Source organism: Elephas maximus, chromosome 3, assembly GCF_024166365.1.
Source record: "Elephas maximus indicus isolate mEleMax1 chromosome 3, mEleMax1 primary haplotype, whole genome shotgun sequence".
Taxonomy (NCBI): Eukaryota; Metazoa; Chordata; class Mammalia; order Proboscidea; family Elephantidae; genus Elephas; species Elephas maximus.
In genome coordinates, this window is record NC_064821.1 from 113,743,267 (window position 1) to 113,766,459 (window position 23,193).

General features: G+C 43.5%; 1 protein-coding gene across 3 annotated transcripts in view; it reads right to left on the reverse strand.

Annotated features, from left to right (window-relative positions):
- The window catches only part of GNG12 (G protein subunit gamma 12), a 153,838-nt gene that overhangs the window by 59,670 nt on the left and 70,975 nt on the right, over positions 1-23,193 (reverse strand). The window contains exon 3 of one of the 3 annotated variants that reach the window (XM_049879549.1): positions 10,661-10,886. The exons of the other annotated variants lie outside the window; for them this stretch is intronic. The gene's annotated coding sequence lies outside the window, so the exon portion shown is untranslated. The remainder of the gene's footprint in view (positions 1-10,660; positions 10,887-23,193) is intronic. 3 annotated transcript variants of the gene reach the window in all.

The following is a 23,193-nucleotide window of genomic DNA, read 5'->3' on the forward strand; positions in this document are numbered from 1 at the left end:
GAGATTTTAAGATTTGAGTTGTAAAACAATGCTTAGAATGGAATATGAAAAGTCTAGTACTCTAAAGGAAGGAGAGCAGGTTTTGTTGAACCTGGGTGTCTGTGTATGTGTGCACACACACGTGTGTGCATGTGCACGTGTGTTGATTGCTGAAGCCCCACCTCCTCATTCACCCCAACCCCATGGCTATGTGAGCACAGAGACAGTTCTGGTCCCAACACTGCCACTAATTTCACTTTGACCACAAATTCTACAAGTGGCCAAGCCTCTCTGACCTTCAATATTTTCAAAAGTTCCATAAAGAGGCTGGACCTCACAGTCTCTAAAATTAAGGTCTACTATGAATTTCTACCTTTTGGCAGCAAAAGAGTCTGGTAAATTAAGGCTCTTGCTCACTGGACTGCAGGGCTAATCTGTACATTGAAGTCTACAATTCTCTGGGCCAGAGCTTCTCAACCAGTGTGCCTTGGATGGGGCTCAGGGTACCTCAGCCCTGGGGAGGCCAGCAGGGCCTGGGCTGTTAGGTACCCCGGGGATGGACTTCTGTCAAGCATCTTCTTCTACACTATGGTAGGATTTTTCCAAGTATGCCATTATGAGAAGACAGGTAGGGAGCACTGCTCTAGACAAGAGAAAGAAAAACATCCACATGAGCCCAGAATCTCCTCTGGACTCACTTATACCTTCTGCGGCACTCAGGCACCCACCAGGTCTGCTAATGACAAGCCGCACATCAACCTGCTTCCAGCCTCATTCTAGGAAGGTTTGCAAGGGACTAAAATGGCCAGCAGGTGAGAAGCCGCAAGGCCAAGTGTACACAGGAGCCTTTGCCCCTGTATGCTGCTGCCTTCTTGGAGGACCATGTTCCATCAACTACCACCTCCTCCTCCCATGGTGCTGAATTCTCTCTCCTCTCCTCTGATATTTAAAATTCCGTGCAGAAAACCTTGTCCTAAACAGTGAGAAAATTTCAGAAAGAAAGCACTGTTTTCCTTGAGATGGCTGAACCAAGGGGCCTCTAGTTCACACAGAGATGTTGAGGACTGCTGAGAAGTTCTGAGAAGGATTTGACAGACAGCTTAACTCATTTAAAGTGAAGAAGCAGCAAGAAGCAGGGGGTTACAAAAACAAGTCTTCAGTGCTGGGAACTACAGGTCTGAGCGGGAGTTTTAGGTCTGGTTGGAAGCCCTGCTGAAAATGTGCATTTCTAACAAGTTCCCAGGTGATGCTAATGCTGCTGGTTAGGGACCAATTCTAAGCAGTCTTTCTCAAAATTTATTATACATCAGAATCACCTGGGGATTTTGTTAAAATGTAGATTCTGATTTGGTATATCTGTTAGAGCCAGAATGAACCGGTTCAAAGTCCTGGTTTTAACTGAGCTTTGTTTTGGTTTCCTACTGCAGTGACACAAAAACAAGCAGCCTCCTCACCCCTCTTATGAATGATTACACCTGGAGAATGATTAATGTGGTCTGGGTTCTGCTTGCCTTCCTCAGACCTCATCAGCACCATGACGACCCATTAACATTGCCTGGTAACACTACCAGCTCGGTAACCTGGGCAGTAGATCTCAAAGCTCTTCACGTCCCTGGCATCGGCCTGGTGTCAGGCCTGGGGAGTGTGCCCACCCGGGGCTAAGTGTGCTCCATATGCATGTCGGGGCATAAACTGATGGTGCAACCCTGAGGGCTGGGCTTGGCATCCTGGCAAATCTGGTCCTGGCTTTTATGAGCCAAGGAGACTCAGCTGGACACTATTACACCAGAACAAATCCAAGAGATGTGTTTGCCAGAAAAATGTGCTCCCGGTAGAAGTTTCCTGAAAATGTTTGCCAGGATGACAGACTTTTCCTGACAGTTCCAATGGAAGAATACCTTATTACTAACAAAAAGTTTAGAGTGAAAGCCAGCATGTAGAATAGCTGTATCCCATAATACTAATGGAGGCTGCTAGAGGTATGAGTTTGGGTGGGAGCAGAGTGAAAGCCTGCATGGTTCCTCCTCAGGGAGTCTTCTCTGTGTTGGCTAATTGTAGACTGAGAACTATTCAACTCAGTAAACATTTATCAATTGCTTACTGTATACAAAGCACTGTAGGAGGCAATGTAGTACAGTGGTTGACAAAAAAGACTTTGGAAATAGGTAGACCTGGGTTTGTATTGACTCTTTCACTAACTCCCTGTGTGACCTTGAGAAAGGTATGTAACCTCTCTGTGCCTCAGCTTCCTCACCTATGAAATGAAGGCAATAATAGTATCTACCTCACAGGGTTATTGTGAGAATGATACTTAACCTCTTAGAATGACACCTGACCTATAGTAAGCACCCAATACCTGTTGGTATTATTATAATCTTTCTGCACCTCAGTTTCCTCATCTATAAAATGGGCATAATAATCATACCTCTCTCACAGGGTTACTGTGAGGATTAAACGGAATAATGCATGTTTGGTATTTAGCATAGTACCTTGCACATAGTACCCAAAGTGTGTAATAAATACCCGTCATTATTATTCCTAGAAGATCCTCCCCAAACTTTTTAAAAGACACTCAGATCTGAATGATGGTCTATGCAACAAAAAACGCCTTTCCTTGAACGATTTCAGCAACGGATATTTGGCGACAATACCCACCTTCACCCTCGTCCACTCAGCATCCCAGTTAATACAAAACACTGCTCTGTGCTGACTGTAAGCTCTGTGGTGATACTGTAAGGGGTTCTGATGTCCCTCAAAACATTCCAGGCTTCCCTTTAACCTAATACGCATACACCACCCTCTCTGCCACTTAAGGGAATTTTTAAAGTCTGGCTTTGTAAAACAGGGAGCAGAGCCCAAAGCCTGGCTTTGAGGCCCATCCACTTGGCTTGGCAGGGGACAGAAAAGCAGTGTTATATGGTATCAAATACCAAAAACAGCCTTCATTGCAGCTAACCTTGTGGAGCTCTTCCTCCATGAAGGCAAAGTACTGAGCACACTACATGCATTACATCACTGAAACAATGGCCCTGTGAAGATCCACAGGTTGGTGAGATGAACTAATGTGTCTCCAGTCACAGGGGCTCGAACCCATGCTTGGCTCCAAAGTCCATGCACACAAATACCCGACAACTGCCTCCCTCCCACAGGTGACCCAGCTGACTTATCCAAGGGCCATGAATTTCTGATTATAAAGCCAGTCCCACTACACTACTCGTAGGACAATTGGGTCAAAGCAATCTTTTTTTTTTTTTTTGCTTTTTCTAATATTTGATGAACCGCGACACCTAGTGGCCAGTCAAGCACAAACATGGCCCTCCTCAACAGATGGCTGGATCCTTCATCTACAGGACTCACCGTGCTCAGGACAGATTAGCTACAAGATGAGGAAACCGTGCCCCAGAGAAATGAAGTAACTTCCCTGATGCTAATGGGGGAAGGAAAGCAAAGTGGAACAGAATGGAAAGCCTGACCTTAGAGTTAGTACATCAGTTCTAATTCAGACTTTGCCTAAATTCTGCCCTAAGCAAGATACTTCTATTTATCAATTCTAAAAGCACTGATTACCTACTATGTTCCAGGCACTATGCCAAATGGTGGGGCCATAAGGAGGATGAGTCTCTATGCTTGCAGTCAATGGGAGAGGAAGATAACTAAAGGGGAAACCAGCAACAACAGCACAAGCTAACACGTATGAAGGACTTACTCTGTGGCCAGAAACCGTCATCAATGTCAGTGAATTATACAGGTAGCAACTGTTGAATTGGCAGAGATTTTGTTGTGTATATCTTCAACAAAAGAAAAAAAAATGTCTGCAAGACACTGTCCTTTACTAAAAATACAAATCCTATTTTGACCCATCCTAAGTATCCGTTTCTAAAGCCTGCCCTTCTCCCCGGGTGTCCTAGTCAGCAGAGACTGAACTTCAGCATGTTACAATTTGTGAATAACAACGAAAGCTTGAAAATGCCCTAAAATTAGAGGGAACTTACCATTCTGATGTTGCTCAGCCTTGCAATTACATCAAGGAATCATTAATGAATCAAGCTGTCTCAACATTAGATTAATGGGCACTTTCAGCAGTGAAAAGGGGACAGATGCCCAAGTAGGAAGAAAGGTGCTAATGACTGGGGTGGTGGCTGTAGCTAGAGCAAGTGGGGCGGGGGAGTCACAAAGAGAAACAATCAGCCTGTGCTCATCCAGACAGGTCCAGCAGAAATCCCAGCTCCCCAGGCTCTACCCCCCTCCTCCAGGCTTTGTCACAGTGAATCAAGAGGCTGAAATAAAAGAGGAGGTCCCCAGGAACTAAACTTGGAGGAAACATACCCTCCTTCTCCAAATAAAGCCTATTTGGTGGTTAGGACAATCCAGAAAACCAGTTGCATCTAGTTGACTGACTCATGGCAACCCCATGCATGTCAAGTAGAACTGTTGTCCATGGGGTTTTCAACGGCTGATTTTTCAGAAGTAGGTTGCCAGGCCTTTCTTCTGAGGCACTTCTGGAAGGACTTGAACAGCCAAACTTTCCCTTAGCAGGGGAGCAAGTTAACAATTTGGACCACCCAGCAACTCCGCTTGGGGCAAGAGGTTTCCATATATCCAGAGCAAAAAGAACAGATGATACTGTCAAAAAACGTTTCTTACGTAAAGACTACATGAGGAAAAATTAAATTTGACAGAATATGCACAAGTATTATCAATAATCACAAGATTCTCTCACGTACTGAAAAAAAAATTCACAATAACCTACCAGATGTGTACATACTCTTTATCTTTTACATCCTTCTTTTGGGTCAACAGCCCCAAGTAAGCAATTCACGTACTGTATGAGCAACAAACAATCTCTTAATAATGCCATTCCTCTGAATACAGAAGGGCACCTTGGTGTTTCTGAGAGTAGAGACAGAAAATAAAAGAATTAAAATAATTATGAATATAAACAGTCTGACTGTATTCTCCACTTATGGGATGATGATCCGTAACAATGGAGATAATCAACACATTCGTCCAGGGACATGAAATACCACTTGCTGAACAAAAGACAGTAGATGAGATTGTATTATGAAGCCTTTTATCATACAGGACACAACAGAAGCTAAATAACTGGGTCAAATCTGGTAATGAAAAGCAGCTGAGTAATTAACAAGGGACGAATAAATTTATCAGCACAAAACCACATTTTAACAGTAGGGAAATAAATGGGGAAGTTACATTTCAGTCATTATCCTTCTGGGTCTGTTTTGCATCTTGCCTTTAAAAATACATTAAAAATGTAGAAATGAGTAAGAAAAAAACAGTAAAATCTCCAAAAGCTGAAACCTGTGTTAAGGCGGAAACCTGTCAGAGAGGGAAAACTCAAATATCTTCCATTAATAGAGAGCAACACAAAAGTGGTAAGGCTGCACCCTGTCAAAGGCAGAAAACTTTCAAGACCTGGTAAAACAAGGCAATCCGGTTGCGTTCTGGCTCTCCCAGGTTTCACTGTAACTAGTATCTAGTTACCCTAACTGTGATGAAAGCTACTTCCTGGCAGTTATTAGTAGCAAGTGCAAATGAACTGATGCACATAATTTAAACTAGTGGAACTGAATGAAAAGATTTAAACGTGGGCAGCAAGAGTTTGTACTTTACAATCTCCAGTAGACATGGCTTGTTGTTGTGTGCCGTTGAGTTGATTCTGCCTCATAGTAACCCTATATGACAGGGCAGAACTACCCCATGGGGTTTCCTAGGCTGTAATCCTTACAGGAGCAGATCGCCAGGTCGCCAGGTCTTTCTCCCTCACAGCCGCTGATGGGTTTGAACCACCGACCTTTCGATTAGCAGCCAAGCACATAACCACCGTGCCACCAAGGCTTCTGGAATTGACTCAACGGTAATGAGTTTAATTGACATGGGGTCGCCATGAGTTGGAATTGACTGGACGGCAATTAGCAACAATAATTGACATCCAGTTAGCAGTTGAGAATTCCTGTTTTCTGGTTGGTGTTATCTCTGGCCATGACCTCGAGGATTGAAAGGAGGTTCAGGACTGGGAAGGATTTGCTGTAACTAATATTGGTGGGGGAGGGTTGGCAAAGAGTCTACTTAAGATTTAATAGTTTGTAAGCCTGAAGCCTGGTGGCATTTTTAGCTATTCAACCTCAAGTTTAAGTATTTCCAGGGAAAAAAATAAACAACCAAAAAACCCAAAACCAAACTCCCCTCCCAATAAAAACCCCCAAGAATTCACAGGCTAGACCACCTTCACTCTCTCAACTCATCACAGGCAGACAGTTTCTTTCCAGAATAATCAGAACAATGAGAATGCTTTGATGGCTTATTTTAAACAATTCTCTAGTTCTCCTCTAGGGGGCAAAGTTGCCCAGCATTTTACTGAAAGAAGAAATTATTTTCAAACTTGGATTGGATTTTCTTTTTTTTTTTTTACCAGAAAGATAATCAAGTACAAAGAGGGTCTTTCCCGCCTCCCATTTCTTCTCAATACATTTCATTCTGTCTGATGAACAAAGTTCTCCAGCCCTTTTATGCAGTAAGACGGGAGGGTCATAATTAAGGTCTGAGGGTGAAGGGGACACTTTATCAGCAGTGTTGTGGGTTGGCCAGCACCATCTCCGAAAACTTGAGATTAGGGCTTCGTTTTTTGCCAAGGATGATACAGCTTCGAGCCTAATCTTTTTTTTTTTTTAAAGGAGAATTTGTACTGGGTCTATCTCAGCCAGTAGTGCCTCACTTGGGGCTCCTCCCCACGTCCTCTGGAGGGCCTCCCTCTGAGCAACCACAAAGTCACTCGCCAAAGGTCTGAGAGCCCTGCCCAGCTTCCTGTAGGAATGGTGGGACCTTTCCACCTCATCCAGGGTGTCTGGTGGGCAGGAAGGAGCCCAGACAGCAGTTTCTCACTGGGCCTCCCTTCCCCCTCATTTAAAAGATCAGGGGCTCCCAGTGGTAACTCAGGTCTAGCTGCAGAAGGGGGCACACACAGGGGCAGAGCCTGTGCTGGGGGAGAAGCACATTGGAGTTGCAGCGACTTGATAATTACAAAACAGGGCGGAGGGGCAGGCCCAGCGTATACCCGATTCTCCCTCACCCAGGGCCGATCCAGTCTGTGTGGGCCTGAAGCTTGTATGATTTTGGCGGGGGCTCCTTAAGGAGTACCATATCAGGTACAGGGCATTAGAGTTAGAGGCCCTGAAGCGTAAGCTTCATAACCAACTCTTCCATTGCCACACCCACCTCCCCCGTTGAGGAGTATGGTGGCAAAGGGCTCCCCAAGCGTTATCCACAAAATGGCAACTGATGGTTTAACTAAAGCCACATGGCTCAGCCTCTGCCTCAAGGAGTGGACTGAAGAGCTTGAGAACAGCATCTTCCTTCAGCTCTGCTCCTTCTTCATCTGGCCCTGGCACATGGCCGATGCTCAATAAATACTCCCTGACCACTGAAGTGGTCCCATTGCTTTGCCACTTACTCACCCCTCCCCTCAAGTCTTCACTGCTTCACTTTTCTGGCTTAGCGCCCACATTTCAAGCTTCCACGTAGAGAAAATTCGCAGGAGCTATCAATTTTTTTTTTTTTTTATCAGCTCAGGGAGGAGTGTTAAGTCTGCTCCAACATAAGAGCAGACCTCCTGCTCGCTTAGATCATTTATTCATCAAAGGTTTCTGAACACCCACTGTGCCCAGGCACCAGTTATACAAGCTTCAACATCAGTTCAATGAGTAATTACCTATTCCAGGCTGTATCCAAACAGCTGTCATCGAGTCAATTCCAGCTCATGGTGAAATCACAAGTGTCAGAGTAGAACTGTGCTCTGAAAGACTTTCAATGGCTGATTTTTCAGAAGTAGATTGCTGGACCTTTCTTCTCAGGTGCCTCTGGTTGGACCCTGGTTCCTTGGAAGAAAGTTCTGGCAATTTACCTCTTAAAATCATCCATTGAAATCCCTATGAAGCACAGCTCTACTCTGATACACAGGGGGTCGCCATGAGTCCTAATCAACTCAAAGGCAACACTGCACACAAACCCTGTATATTTGGCACAGCATGGGCACATGGTCAGGAGGACACAGGGGGCCTGGAGCTCTACCTGCTTTGGACTGACCTTACAGGGCAGAACAGAACTGTCCCATTGGGTTTCCAAGGAACAGCTGATGGATTTGAACTGCCAACCTTTTGATTAGCAGTGAAGCTCTTAATCACTGTGCCACCAGGGCTCCCCACTTAAGAAAGCTCCTAGAGAAGGGACTGCTGAAGGAGATGCCCACGTTGCCCTGTTACAGGGAACAAACCTCCTTGGGCAGGAATCCCAGCTCTGCCACAGGCCACCTCTCTCCACGCCTACTTGACTAAGCCTCAGTCTTCAGTTTGGGTCATCCAATTAGTTCAGGCCCTGCTTCTCCTCCTTCTGCACCCATGGGATGGTCGTGTCCATTCCCAGACCTCCTAGGCTGCACAAAGGTGCCAACTATGCCAGACTTTATGGAAAGAGAACAGAACCAACTGATCTGAATTCAGAGCATGTAGCTAAATAAAGCTTTGCATACTTTCACAATCCTTATAAAAATAATACATAAATTTCTTCTACTCTGTTGACAAAATCACTTACCTGAACCTTAACAAGGAAATGAGGTGATGCCTACAAAAATGGGAAGTTTCTTACTTTAGTTAATTTAGCTTTTTTTCATACAAGTTACAGTTTGGTATTCATAAGCAAACCAGCTACTAAACCATTTTCTTTTTCCTTGAATAAAACAGTGAGAGCAACCTCTTACATATGAAAGTATCATCATGAAGCCAGTCCGCTCAAGTAAATTCTTATCTATAAACAGAGATAATACTGTGATGGGCAAATAATGGCCATCATTATTTGAGTGCTTCCTGTGTGCCGGGTTCGTGCTAAACACTTCAGACAGATTATTTTATTTAATTGTCTCAATAACTCCTTGCAGTATTATCCTCATTTTATTGATTTAGAAACCGAGGCTTTCAGTGGTAAGTGACCTACTTCCTCGAAGTTACCCAGGTAACTAATGATGATGAGATTTGTGGCTGAGTCCCTGTGCAGTCCTGCCTCTGAAACTATAAAGCACTCTGTCCACTATAAAGGACTAACAAGTTTTGCAAGATATTCTTAAAAAGCAAATAATGCACATATTTTCATTTTCTCTTAAAATTCTATTTGATTAAAACAAAAAGACTATTGCTAAAACATTGGGCTGTATTTTTAAAGGCTTTAAAAACTTCTAAGAAATTGTCACAACAGTCAAGGGTAAATAATAATAATAACACAAAGAACAAACCCAGTGCTACCCATTTATTGAACATACACTGTATGATAAGCCACTGTGCTGAGTTCATCATGTATTGTTTCCTTTAATACAGCTATCTTGTAAGGCAAATGGTAACATACCCATTTTACTGATGAGAAAACCAAGGCTAAGAGAGAGGTTAAGGAACTCTGTCCAAAATGTCTGAGCAGCTGAGAAAAGATTTGAACTCCGGTCTTTCTGCCTATATTAAACCACTTCCCTACTATAAAATGCATGCAAATGGAAAGCATGTGTTCGTTAACACCCTGTTAGCCATTTCCTATGTCTAGACTTTTGAATGTTCAAATGGACACTACTGTATTCTTTAAAGGAGCCCCGGTGATGCAACTGTTGAGAGCTTGGCTGCTAACTGAAAGGCTGGTGGTTTGAACCCACCCAGCTACTCTGCAGGAAAAATACCTGGTAATGTTCTCTGGTAAAGATTACAGCCTAGAAAACCCCACGGGGCAGTTCTGCTCTGTCACATGGGGTCGCTATGAGTCAAAATCGACTCGACAGCACCTAACAACAACATAGTCTTTAGGCCAAGAGAGGAAGATAGGTGGGCAGTAATAAAAGCATTCAATTCTGCCCTCTTCAGCCTCTGTCCCCAACATCATCTGGGGCATGAGGCCTGGCTTCTGACAAACAGAAGGGAAGGGAAGGGAAGGGAAGGGAAGGAGGGAGCTATATCCTGCCATCTTTGAAAACAGCCAATAAAAACAGCACGAGGCTATAAACCAGGTTCACATCTGGATACATAACACTGACTCGTGCCAAGGGAACTGGTCCATGATGGAACTACCTAAAACGCTTTTAATAGATTCTTAGACCATGGCCCCCCAAATGACTCCCACTTTAGCTGACCCAAGTGTCTTGCTAGCATGCTGTCATTTGTTCATCTGAGACGTTGCCTCTACCACAGGGTGGGGGTGTCTAAACACAGGAGTGACCTAATTGTTACAGGATCCAACATCACAGGGGCCCAACTTGCACATGACAATGAAGGACACACTGGCAGAGAGGCTGGATCCCAGGCTCATAATGCTGGAACCAGAGAAGGCAGAAAAACTTGCTGACTCCAGGGAACACTTGAACAGAAAAGAAAAACGGCAAAAAGGGGATGGGGGTGTCTTTGGCTGAGGGTGGGGCAGATTCTGCAAGGCTTGATTTTGCAGTGTTCATAAACTCTGGATACAGCCCTGATCAAAATGCCCCCATGATGCACAGTCCATCAGCTCTCAGATCAACAGAAACTACGTTAGGGTCATGAGCATGAGAAATGGTGACTGAATACTGAGGTTTCAAATACTAGCTTTCTGTCAGGGTCATACCAAGTGCACTCTATCTAGTAGGAAGGTGGAGAAAACTTACCCAAAGACACAAGTCAAAGGTTTCCCTGTGGTCTCAGAGAACAGGGTGTCCTGAAAGCCTGTCCCACTCCACGTGGAATCTCAGCCTCGCAGACAGATTTTCTCAGGCTAGGCTCACACACCAATGCCTCAGGGATCCCTGAGACTCATACCTCATGAAAGGGAGCGTTATAGGGAGCCAGGTTTGTCTTCACAGGGGGAACATCTCTCCAACAACTCCAAGGTCTCTGAAAATTGGAACGGGACAATTTGGGAGAAAAGGAGGGAAGGAGCTTACCATTGCTGGATAGGTTTCAAGCACAGGATGAAAGACCACTTTTTGCGGGGTGTTAAAGAGTTTCTTGTATTAGGTCAGGTGCTAACAGTTAATATAAGACGCTAAAGTGGAAGTTTCCACCAAGGCATCAAGATGCAACAGATGGGAAATTCCCAAGCAAGGGGCCAGAGCATTATGTGGAAATTTCTGAGAAGCTAGCCTGGCTAGCTCTGAGACCATAAGTAGGACAGGACTGCTTCAGGACAGTGCAAAGTGACAGTGGGTTTTGCGAGGAAAATTTCTTGGAAATGCTCCGATTCCTACTCTCCCCAAGGTGGGTGGGGTAGAAGGGATCTGCATTTATTTTTTCAATTCTGGTAAAATATATGTAACAGGTGCCAAGTGAACCGTTTTCACATGTACAATCCGGTGACACTGATGACATCCATCATGTGCAATCATTACAACTATTGGTTTCCAACCTTTTCTATCACCCTTAACAGGAAATCAGCACCCCTTAAGCAATTCCCCCAAACCTTAGAGATCTGCCTTTTATCTTAACCAGAGAAAAAAGGGTTTTGCAGGCAACATCTGGAAGCCTTGATATGCGTCTCCTTTATTTCAGGGACTGGTATCTGACGCCGTCCTGAGGAACCCAAATGTAAGAGGAGCTAAGTGGCCTGGAAGGCTGTGTCAGGAAAGTCATGCTCTCCCCTTTCCCCATGGTGCAGTGCCTGGGTGGTGCAAACAGTTTATACTTGGCTGCTAACTGAAAGGTTAGTGGTTTGAGGCCCCCCAGAGGCACCTCAGAAGAAAGGCCTGGCAATCTACTTTGGAAAAATCAGCCGCTGAAAACCCTATGGAGTACTTCTACTCCGACACACACAGGGTTGACATAAGTTGGAAATGAATCGATGACAACTGGTTGTGTTTTGGTTTCCTCATGGAAGGTTAAAGGAATGTGATCCCTGGGCACCCCAGCCTGGCTCACTCTAACTGAGAGTGCTTTGGCCTGAGGATGAGGGTCCCCGAAGACAGAGTCTGAGTAGAAACCAGGGACAGCAGAAGGAGAGGCACTTACCCAAGTCCCAGAAGTTCCAGACAGAAAGCCCATCAGGGTGGGGGCAAAGAAGCCACAGAAGAGAAAGAAGCCAAGAGAGAAAAGAATTCTCTTTACCATCAGCCAGGTTTGGAGAACTCAGTACCAGTTGTGACAGTAGAAGTCAGGTAAGAACTTTCCTGTGCCCTTTTTCTCCATCTTTCCCTACCTCCCCTGGAGCAGGTGAGGCAGTAGGCAGCTGGAGGTAGCTGTACAAGGCCCTCGTTGGTAGGATGGAGGGAAGTCTTCCTTTGGAATGAATATTTGTTGTTGTTAGCTGCTGCTGAGTTGCCCCTCGACTCATGGCAACTCCGTGCACAATAAACTAAAACACTGCCCAGTTCTGTACCACTCCCATGATCAGCTGCACATCAGACTATTGTGATCCATAGGATTTTCACTGGCTGATTTTAGGGAGTAGATTTCCAGGCCTTTCTTCCTAGTCTTAGTCTGGAAGCTCTGCCGAAAGCTGTTCAGCATCATAGGAACATGCAAGCCTCCACTGATAGATGGGTGGCGGCTGCACATGAGGTGCATTAGGCGAGACTCAAACCTGGGCCTCCTGCATGGAAGGCAAGAATTCTACCAATAAATACGGTTTATAGACTCAAGTGGGCAATTCTGATTTCCAAAATAAACTCGTGTGTGTGTAGGGCGTAAGATGGCCACAGGATTTTTTATTACCAGAGAGTTCCTAGAAAAGCCGTGGGCCTGTTTAAGTTTTCATCAAGAAATGGGGAAAAACACACCCCACTGAGTAAGCTTTAAAGGAGCAGTAGGAGTCAAGAATACAGTTGAGTCTTATTTCTGCCTCAGGAGTCCTGTTGTGCAATGCACTAGTTACAGCTAACCTATGCTAAGCACTGACTATGTGCCAGGCATGGGGCCAACAACTTCACAGACATTACCTCATTCAATCCCCCTAACAACTCTGTCCCATTTCACAGGTAAGGAAACTGTGGCTCAGAGAGGTTAGGCAGCTTGCCTAGGGTCACACAGGCAAGTAATTAAATTAATCACAGCCTGGACTCAACCTCAACCTTTTCTGACTTCTAACCTGAACTCATTTATTCTGCCAGGTGAGTGGTTTTCCATGAAGAGTTGTGATTGAAACAGGACAGGAACTTGGGGGTCCCTGAGCTAGAAAACCGAACAGCAGCATTTGAAAACCACCGAACTACATGCTTTTAGCAATCTCTTCAGGCTCTGGGATTCTGTGATTTTATCATTCGTGGGTAGGAAGGGGGAGAGAAGTGGTACCACAACAGCAGATGTAGGGGAAGAAAATCTCCGAGTTTATGTCCTGGATTCCCAGAGAGGGAGCTGGGAACAGCGAAGGAGCAGGTTCTAGCAGGTGTACTGTAACAGACCTGAGGTTCACAGAATTATGGCCAACGTGTATAAATACATAGTTCAGATAATGCACGTCAAGCACTTAGCATGGAGCCTGGTACCCTGGTAAGCATTAGATAAATGTCAACTAAGATTTTCAAAATTTTACACATATACCTAAAAACCTCAACATATAATTTAATGAACATACTCAGCCACTGACATCACTGTGTCTGTTCCGTAAGGAGCTGGGTTTATTATGAATGCGAAGCTTTGCTAGCAGAGCCAAGGCAAGAAATGATCCCATAAGACTAAGCCAGCCAAATCTAAAACAATTTAGAGTAAGCTGGAAATCAATGGCTTTTAAGTGGTTTGGGGCCATGGAGCCTATGAAAAAAATGGAAACCATCATTTCTTTCTCCAGTAAAAAAGTGCATATGCACAATTTTGCAAATAATTATAGAAGGTTTATAGATCCATTAAAGCCCATTCATTGTTTCCAGATTAAGAACTTCTCTAGATCCTAAGGATGCAACATGAGGTTTTCAGGTTAAGTGCTGCCTATCTGACCCACACTGGGGTCACCCATCCTGGTCCTCACCACTTGCCCATTATTACTGGTCTCTACTAAGCTACTAAATTTGAAACAAGCAGTCAGTATACTTGAAACTGAATCTAATTTTAAACCTTTCAAGTTTAATGGACTCTAAGAATTTCTCAACCAGTGGACTGTGGGACCTAGAAATCTTATCCACTTAGCGTGTTCGTTGCTTCCTCCCTTCTTCTGGTAACACCAACCCAAACCAGTTTCTGATTAGTTGATTCTGATTCTAGGAGACCCCATGTATGTCACAGTAGAACTGAGCTCCACAGGGTTTTCAATGGCTTATACAAAGCTCCCCTTTTTTCTTGGGAACTCATTCTACCTGATTCTGGTGGAGATTCACCCTTTCTATGGACACATGAACAAGCTCTGACCAAAGAGATACTTCTTACTGTCTATTGCCTACTTATGGTCATGTAGATTCAGGCAGGCAATCCAAAATGGGCCAATTAAGACCCCTCTTGGTACTGTTGTTAGAACTATGACAAAAGAGGCACTCTTTTTTCTGGAATCTACAGTTGTGAGGATGAGGGAAATCTAGAGCTGGGCGCTACCTGTACCACCACAGTAACAGAGAGCATGTCTGAGAATGAAGCTGACAGATTAAGCAGAGCCAAGAGATGGAGAGAGTGAAAGATAATGTCCTGACGATAGTTTTTGAACTCCTAGATACAGCTATGCCTGAAACCTGCATCACCGTGAACTTTCCAGTTATATGAGTCAAGAAACTAGTTGAAGTTGTATTTCTGTTACTCGCAACCAAAATAATTCTAATTACTAAACTTAATCTAAAGAGGAAACCCTGGTGGTGCAGTGGTTAAAAGCTATGGCTGCTAACCAAAAAGGCTGGCAGTTCAAATCTACCAGGTGCTGCTTGGAAACCATATGGGGCAGTTCTACTCTGTCCTATAGGGTCACTATGAGTCTGAATTGACCCAATGGCAATGGATTTTTTTTTTAATAATTTTTATTGTGCTTTAAGTGAAAGTTTACAAATCAAGTCAGTCTGTCACACATAAGCCTATATACACCTTACAACATACTCCCATTTACTCTCCCCCTAATGAGTGAGGCAGCCTGATCCCTCTCTCCAGTCTCTCCTTTCGTGACCGTTTTGCCAGTTTCTAACCACCTCTACCCTCCCATCTCCCCTCCAGACAGGAGATGCCAACACAGTCTCAAGTGTCCACCTGATACAAGTAGCTCACTCTTCATCAGCATCTCTCTCCAACCCATTGTCCAGTCCCTTCCATGTCTGATGAGTTGTCTTCGGGAATGGTTCCTGTCCTGGGCCAACAGAAGGTTTGGGGACCATGACCACCGGGATTCTTCTAGTCTCAGTCAGACTGTTAAGTCTGGTCTTTTTATGAGAATTTGGGGTCTGCATCCCACTGATCTCCTGCTCCCTCAGGGGTTCTCTGTTGTGCTCCCTCCCTGTCAGGGCAGTCATCGGTTGTGGCCAGGCACTATCTAGTTCTTCTGGTCTCAGGATGATGTAAGTCTCTAGTTCATGTGGCCCTTTCTGTCTCTTGGGCTCACAGTTATCGTGTGACCTTGATGTTCTTCATTCTCCTTTGATCCAGGTGGGTTGAGACCAATTGATGCATCTTAGATGGCCACTTGTTAGCATTTAAGACCCCAGACGCCACACTTCAAAGTGGGATGCAGAATGTTTTCATAATAGAATTTATTTTGCCAATTGACTTAGAAGTCCCCAAACCCCCGCCCTTGCTCTGCTGACCTTTGAAGCATTCAGTTTATCCCGGAAACTTCTTTGCTTTTGGTCCAGTCCAGTTGAGCTGACCTTCCCTGTATTGAGTATTGCCCTTCCCTTCACCTAAAGTAGTTCTTATCTACTAACTAATCAGTAAATAACCCTCTCCCACCCTCCCTCCCTCCCCCATCTTGTAACCACAAAACAGTGTTTTCTTCTCAGTTTATACTATTTCTCAAGATCTTATAATAGTGGTCTTATACAATATTTGTCCTTTTGCCTCTGACTAATTTCACTCAGCACAATGCCTTCCAGGTTCCTCCATGTTATGAAATGTTTCACAGATTCGTCACCGTTCTTTATCGATGCGTAGTATTCCACTGTGTGAATATACCACAATTTATTTAACCATCCATCCGTTGACGGACACCTTGGTTGCTTCCAGCTTTTTGCTATTGTAAACAGAGCTGCAATAAACATGGCTGTGCACATATCTGTTCGTGTGAAGGCTGCTATTTCTCTAGGGTATATTCCGAGGAGTGGGATTTCTTTATGGTAGTTCTATTTCTAACTTTTTAAGAAAACACCAGATAGATTTCCAAAGTGGTTGTACCATTTGACATTCCCACCACAGTTCCAATCTCTCCGCAGCCTCTCCAACATTTATTATTTTGTGTTTTTTGGATTAATGCCAGCCTTGTTGGAGTGAGATGGAATCTCATTACAGTTTTAATTTGCATTTCTCTGATGGCTAATGCTCAAGAGCATTTTCTCATGTATCTTGTCAGCTGCCTGAATATCTTCTTTAGTGAAGTGCGTGTTCATATCCTTTACCCGCTTTTTGATTGGGTTGTTTGTCTTTTTTTGGTTGAGTTTTAACAGAATCATACAGATTTTAGAGATCAGGCGCTGGTCGGAGATGTCATAGCTGAAAATTTTTTCCCAATCTGTAGCTGGTCTTTTTACTCTTTTGGTGAAGTCTTTAGATGAGCATAGGTGTTTGATTTTTAGGAGCTCCCAGTTATCCGGTTTCTCTTCGTCATTTTTGGTAATGTTTTGTATTCTGTTTAAGCCTTGTATTACAGCTCCTAACGTTGTCCCTATTTTTTCTTCCACGATCTTTATCGTTTTAGTCCTTATGTTTAGGTCTTTGATCCACTTGGAGTTAGTTTTTGTGCATGGTGTGAGGTATGGGTCCTGTTTCATTTTTTTGCAAATGGATATCCAGTTATGCCTGCACCATTTGTTAAAAAGACTATCTTTTCCCCAATTAACTGGCAGTGGGCCTTTGTCAAATATCAGCTGCTCATATGTGGATGGATTTATATCTGGGTTCTCAATTCTGTTCCATTGGTCTATGTGCCTGTTGTTGTACCAGTACCAGGCTGTTTTGACTACTGTGGCTGTATAATAGGTTCTAAAATCAGGTAGAGTGAGGCCTCCCACTTTCTTCTTCTTTTTCAGTAATGCTTTACTTATCCGGGGCTTCTTTCCCTTCCATATGAAGTTGGTGATTTGTTTCTCCATCACATTAAAAAATGTCATTGGAATTTGGATCGGAAGTGCACTGTATGTATAGATGGCTTTGGGTAGAATAGACATTTTTACTATGTTAAGTCTTCCTATTTATAAGCAAGGTATCTTCTTCCACTTATGTAGGTCCCTTTTAGTTTCTTGCACTAGTACTTTGTAGTTTTCTTTGTATAGGTCTTTTACATCTTTGGTAAGATTTATTTCTAAGTATTTTATCTTCTTGGGGGCTACTGTGAATGGTATTGATTTGGTGATTTCCTCTTCAATGTTCTTTTTGTTGATGTAGAGGAATCCAAGTGATTTTTGTATGTTTATCTTATAACCTGAAACTCTGCCGAACTCTTCTATTAGTTTCAGTAGTTTTCTGGAGGATTCCTTAGGGTTTTCTGTGTATAAGATCATGTCATCTACCAATAGAGATAATTTTACTTCTTTCTTGCCAATCCAGATGCTCTTTATTTCTTTGTCTAGACTAATTGCTCTGGCTAGGACCTCTAGCACAATGTTGAATAAGAGCGGCGATAAAGGGCATCCTTGTCTGGTTCCCGTTCTCAAGGGAAATGCTTTCAGGCTCTCTCCATTTAGAATGATGTTGGCTTTGTGTAGATGCCCTTTATTACGCTGAGGAATTTTCGGATTTTTTTTTTTTTTAATTCTAAAGGAAAATAAAGCCCAAAAGGAAATTCCCATTGATGAATAGTCTTTGTGGAATTCCTGGACCCTCCCTGACAATGGATTTTACCCTATGATACTTTTGCAACAAGTCTAAGCTTGACACTGCCCCTATACCAGCCTCTACCCAGTGCTGTCACCAACCAAATAGATGCTACTCCCCTACTGCAATGAATATTGAAGTTACTGTTTTATTATTATTAAAGTCTTCCACTCCTATTCCCATGAGCCTCTCGAATTGCCCTGGTTCTCCCAAAAGGTGCTGGACTCTCCAGTGTAAGAAATGACCTAGAGTCATGAGGTTCACAAAAGAAGGAAGATATACATGTGGAGCAAGGGAAGTGAATCACATAGGTCAAAGTGGACAGGGCCAATGTAATCTCTGTACCAAAAAGCCACTCCAAAGAGTGAGTCATGGCTTAGGCCGATTCAGGAGCTGAGAGAAACAATATTCACCAAGGAGTGTCAGATGTTGTTTGCCATCACTACAGAACAGGGATGGTAAGTAGATTTCAACTCATGCGCCAAATGTGGCCCACAGCCAAGTGCCATGGCTCAGCCAAGATAATCGGTAAAGTCCATCACGAGGTGGGGACGGAGGAGGCAGTGTGAATATAATGTATTTGCCATTCCAGCTGAAGCACCATTAAATTTTATCCTTGAATTAGGCAAGGCCAAAAGAGAATGCATACCTGGACTGGAAGTGCTTTTGTTGGACTACACTCAGGCATTACATCATTCACTTACAGTGAGAATAGTCCTTATTATTCTATTCATTATAGAGATGTTGTGTGCTATCTTATGTGGTGTCCTCTACATGAGCACTCTGCAGAAATTTTTCTGAGTCTCGAATCTGATTAACCTTGCTTCTTCTGAGTAACTCACATGCTTCTATCTTCTGGCCTCTGTGAATTGTTAACTGAACGTCTTGTCCTTGTGGTGCTGAGTGCTCTGAAGCTCAGAGGCAAGCCTGTGGCCCTGCTAGCAAATGGGAGCTCTCAAACATGCACTGGAGGCCTAATCTTATCTCTGACATCACCTTACATTTTCTCACAAATTCCGTTCCTCACTTACTTATAAGTGATATCATTGCTGACATTGGATGGATCTTGGGTGAAAGCAAAGAATACTGGAAAGATATTTACCTGTGTTATATTGACTATGCAAAGGCATTTGACTGTGCAGATTATAGGTCATAACAAATTATGGATAACACCGTGAAGAAAGGGAATTCCAGAAAACTTAATCATGCTCATGTAGAACCTATACATAGTCCAAGAGGCAGTCATTTGAACAGAACGAGGGGATACTGTATGGTTTAAAATCAGAAAAGGTGTGCATCAGGGTTGTATCCTTTCACCATATTTATTCAATGCGTATGCTGAGCAAATACTTGGAGAAGATGGACTATATGAAGAAGGCGGCATCAGGACTGGAGAAAGACTCATTAACCACCTGCAATACACAGATAACACAACCTTGTCTGCTAAAAGCAAAAAGGACGTGAAGCACTTATTGATGAAGAGCAGTATGGATTACACCTCAACATAAAGAAAATGAAAATCCTCACAAGTGGGCCAATAAGCAACATCAATAAATGGAGAGAATACTGAAGTTGTCAAGGATTTCATTTTAGTTGGATCCACAATCAACACTCACGGAAGCAGCAGTAGAGAAATTAAATGACATATTCCATTGGGCAAATCTGCTACAAAGAGACCTCTTTAAAGTGTTAAAAAGCAAAGATGTTACTTTGAGGTCTAAGGTGTGCCTAACCCAAGCCATGGTATTTTCTATCACCTCACACACATGCGAAAGCTGGACAATGAATAAGGAAGATCGAAGAAGTGTTGATTGATGCCTTTGAATTATGGTGTCGGCCAAGAATATTGAATATACCATGGACTGCCAGAAGGACGAACAAATCTGTCTTGGAAGAAGTACAGCCAGAACACTCCTTGGAAGTGAGGATGATGAGGCTTCACCTCATATACTTTGGACGTGTTATCAGGAGGATCAGTCCCTAGAGGAGGGCATCATGCTAGGTAAAGGAGTGGGTCAGCAAAAAAGAGGAAGAACCTCAGCAAGACGGACTGACACAGCAGGTGCAACGATGCACTCAAACACAGTAACAACCGTGAAGATGGTACAGGACTGGGCGATGTCTCGTTCTGTTGTGCGCAGCGTTGCTGACTTGGAACAGACTAGACGGCACCTAACAACAATACAACAACAACAACTTACTATTCTAAATCTCATTATATTGCATGTGTATTTTAAAACCACCTCAAATTCTTTCAAAGAAGATAGGCACATTACTGGATCAACAACAATCAAGGTAAAATGTAAGACAAATAAGATGGAAGTGCAGGACAGTTTCACAAGTGTTGCCCACTAAGGCAGCTGTTATGGGGAATCTTCAAGTGGGCAGGTTTCGAAGGTGGTGGTCTTGGACTAGGAATAGCCTTGGGCCAAACCGCCAGGTCAGGAAATACCTCAGTCCCCTCCCCTTCCATTCCTGCCTCCCTGCTGACCTCCCTCACCCGCCAATCCTTCCTTGGGAGGCTCGGTGCCCTCTGGTCCATTCCTGCCCATCTGAACCTCTTCTTTCTTTATTGCTATTGGTTACTCTCCTTTCTCCAACTCCTTATAAAAAAAAAAACCAAATCAAATGCCTCACACTTCTACAGGACCTTGTACTTGACTCTAAGCTGTCAGTGGTTGATAGCAGCCTAATGTATTTCCCCTCGCAGGGATAGGTACTTATTAACTAGGTATTCTGAAAAGGAAAAAATCAAAAGAATAATCCACTAATGATAGAATTTGAATACTATAATAATTACACAGATGCAATTGAACAGAGGACCTTCCGGTAAATCTCAAATAATTAAATATAAAGCAGTTAGCACAGTCTCTGGCATAGAGTCAGCAGTCAATAAACAGTTGCTAGTTGCCGCCATGTGCAGAGTAGAAATGTATTCCGTGGGGTCTGCAAGACTGTGACTTTTCAGAAGCAGACTGCTGAGTCGTTCTCCCAAGGTACCTCTGGGTGGTTTTGAACCACCAACCTTTTGACTAGTAGTCAAGTGCTTAACCATTTGTGCCACCCAGAGACTCCACCAGCAGATGTGAATTATTACTATTTTTGCTATTACATAACAGTACCACTATCACTACCACCACTCAATCTCCATCATGACCACCCCCACGTAGGTAATTAATTATTTCCACCATGAATAACCCTGGCTTGCACTTTATAGCACTTTCATATACATTATCCTTTTTGATCTTCCCAAGAATCCTTGAGATAATTATTATTCCCATTTTACAGATGAGTAAAGTGAAGCTCAGAAAGATTGAGTCTGTAAAGTCACAGAGCCAGGAAGTAGCCGAGCCAGGGCTCAACCCAGGTCTCTTATTAAATCTCTTGTTCCTTCCATAACAAGTGGTTGCCAACTGCATAGCAAGCACATCCGAATTATCTGAGTACTTTTAGATTCTTGGGGCCCATCCCAGACCTAATGAATGTGGACCGTCCAGTGGAAAGGACTATGAGTTTGTATTTTAACAGGTGCCCTATGCAATTCCGAAGAGCTGCTGGTGGGTGAAAAGGTATAGTGTCTATGTTGCCTCCTGCTTGACTAAGTACCTGCTTTTAGTCTCAGCCCTGTGTTGAGTACCACAAGGAAGGCATGTGTAGCCTCCTGCTCTCAAAAAGCAATTACAAGGCAACCAAAGAAATAACACTAGCCAAGGTGAAAGAAGAGTGAACCACAGAAAACAGTGTTGGGCTTTGAAGGAGGAGTTCAGAGCAGGGGAGATCACAGATGGCAGGCCTAGGCAGGTAAGGCCACATTACGGAGAAGGGGAGATGCCACTGGGCCTTGCAGAATGGGAAGAACTTCCAGACAGAAAAAGGGGGTAAGCAGCAGCAAGAGATAGTGAATAGACTAGTCTGCATAGAATAAAAGGGATAGCAGGAAGTGAGCAAGAGAGGACGGGGCCATAATGTGAGCGGAGAAGGCCCAGAGAGGAGTCTAGGCTGGTGGTTCAGAGGCACTGGCAGTTCTTGAGCGGAGGAGTAACATCCTGGAAGATAAACTGATGGATGACTGGTGTAGCAGTACTATGCAGAATGAAGGGCTGGAGAGTGGAAAACCTGGTATTGGCAAGCCCATCTAGGAACATGCTAAACTGGCTGAGGTACCAGAGGACAAGGACTAGGTCTAGGACTCTAGGGCACTGTCAATCAAAACAGGGAGGAAAGGAAGCTATGAGGTGGAAGTCTAACCTGAGTCCTCTCTCTCTACATGCTCTCTTCATCCTATCACAGCTGTTTTCCACGTGACTCATAAACACTACAAGGTAGACTCTAAAAATGGCCACAATTCTATCTCTTCCTGTATCTATATCTCTTGCAATGTGATACTGCCATTTTTCTCAAGATGTGGAATCTACACCATACCATATGAATCTAGGCTGGTCATATAACTTGTTTAGCCAACAGAATGTGGTGGAAGAGATGTTGGGTCAGTTTTGAGCCTAGGCCTCAAGACACTTCTGCTCTGTCTTGGTAGTCTGTCCAACCACTATGTGAACAAGCCCAGGTTAATGCCTGCAAGATGAGACACATGGCTCAGCCCCAGCCAATAGCCAGACAATCCCCAGAAACAAAGCCTGCAGTTGACGGCAGATACATGAACACCCCATGTGAAATTAGAAGAATCGTCTAGCCCAAATTATCGGCCCACTAAATTATGAGTTAAATAAATTGTTATTTTGAGCCACTAAGATTTGGGATAGTTTTGTTATGCAGCCAAAGCTAACTGATACATACTGCATATAAGGGTATCACCATAATATTAGTGAAAAATGCCACATGAAACCCCAGAAGCTTTTTCACTTAAAAAGCACAGTATTTTCCTAGCTCTAAAGTAAGGTTTCTACTACTACAGAACGATTATCTCACAACAATCACATTTAGGTTAGATGAAGCATGAGACAAAAAAACAGAGCAGTTAAGGGTAGAGCCCTAATATGTTGTAGCTCTGGCCAAGTTTCATTACAACACAGTGCAAGGGACTGAAGTAATGCTTTATTGTTTTGGATACTGCTTGAAACAAGCAGACCATCAACAGGGGCCTGGAAATAGTTTCATTACAAAAAAAGTTTTTATTTCAATAGTATTTGGCAAGTAATCACGGATCTTTTTCCTGCCCGTGTTCTTAGCAAAAGAACACGGACTGCTTTGTTTTTTTTAAGGCACGGAAACATCGTAAATCATTTTGGGGAGAAAAAAATGTGAATAAATAGCTATCTAATCA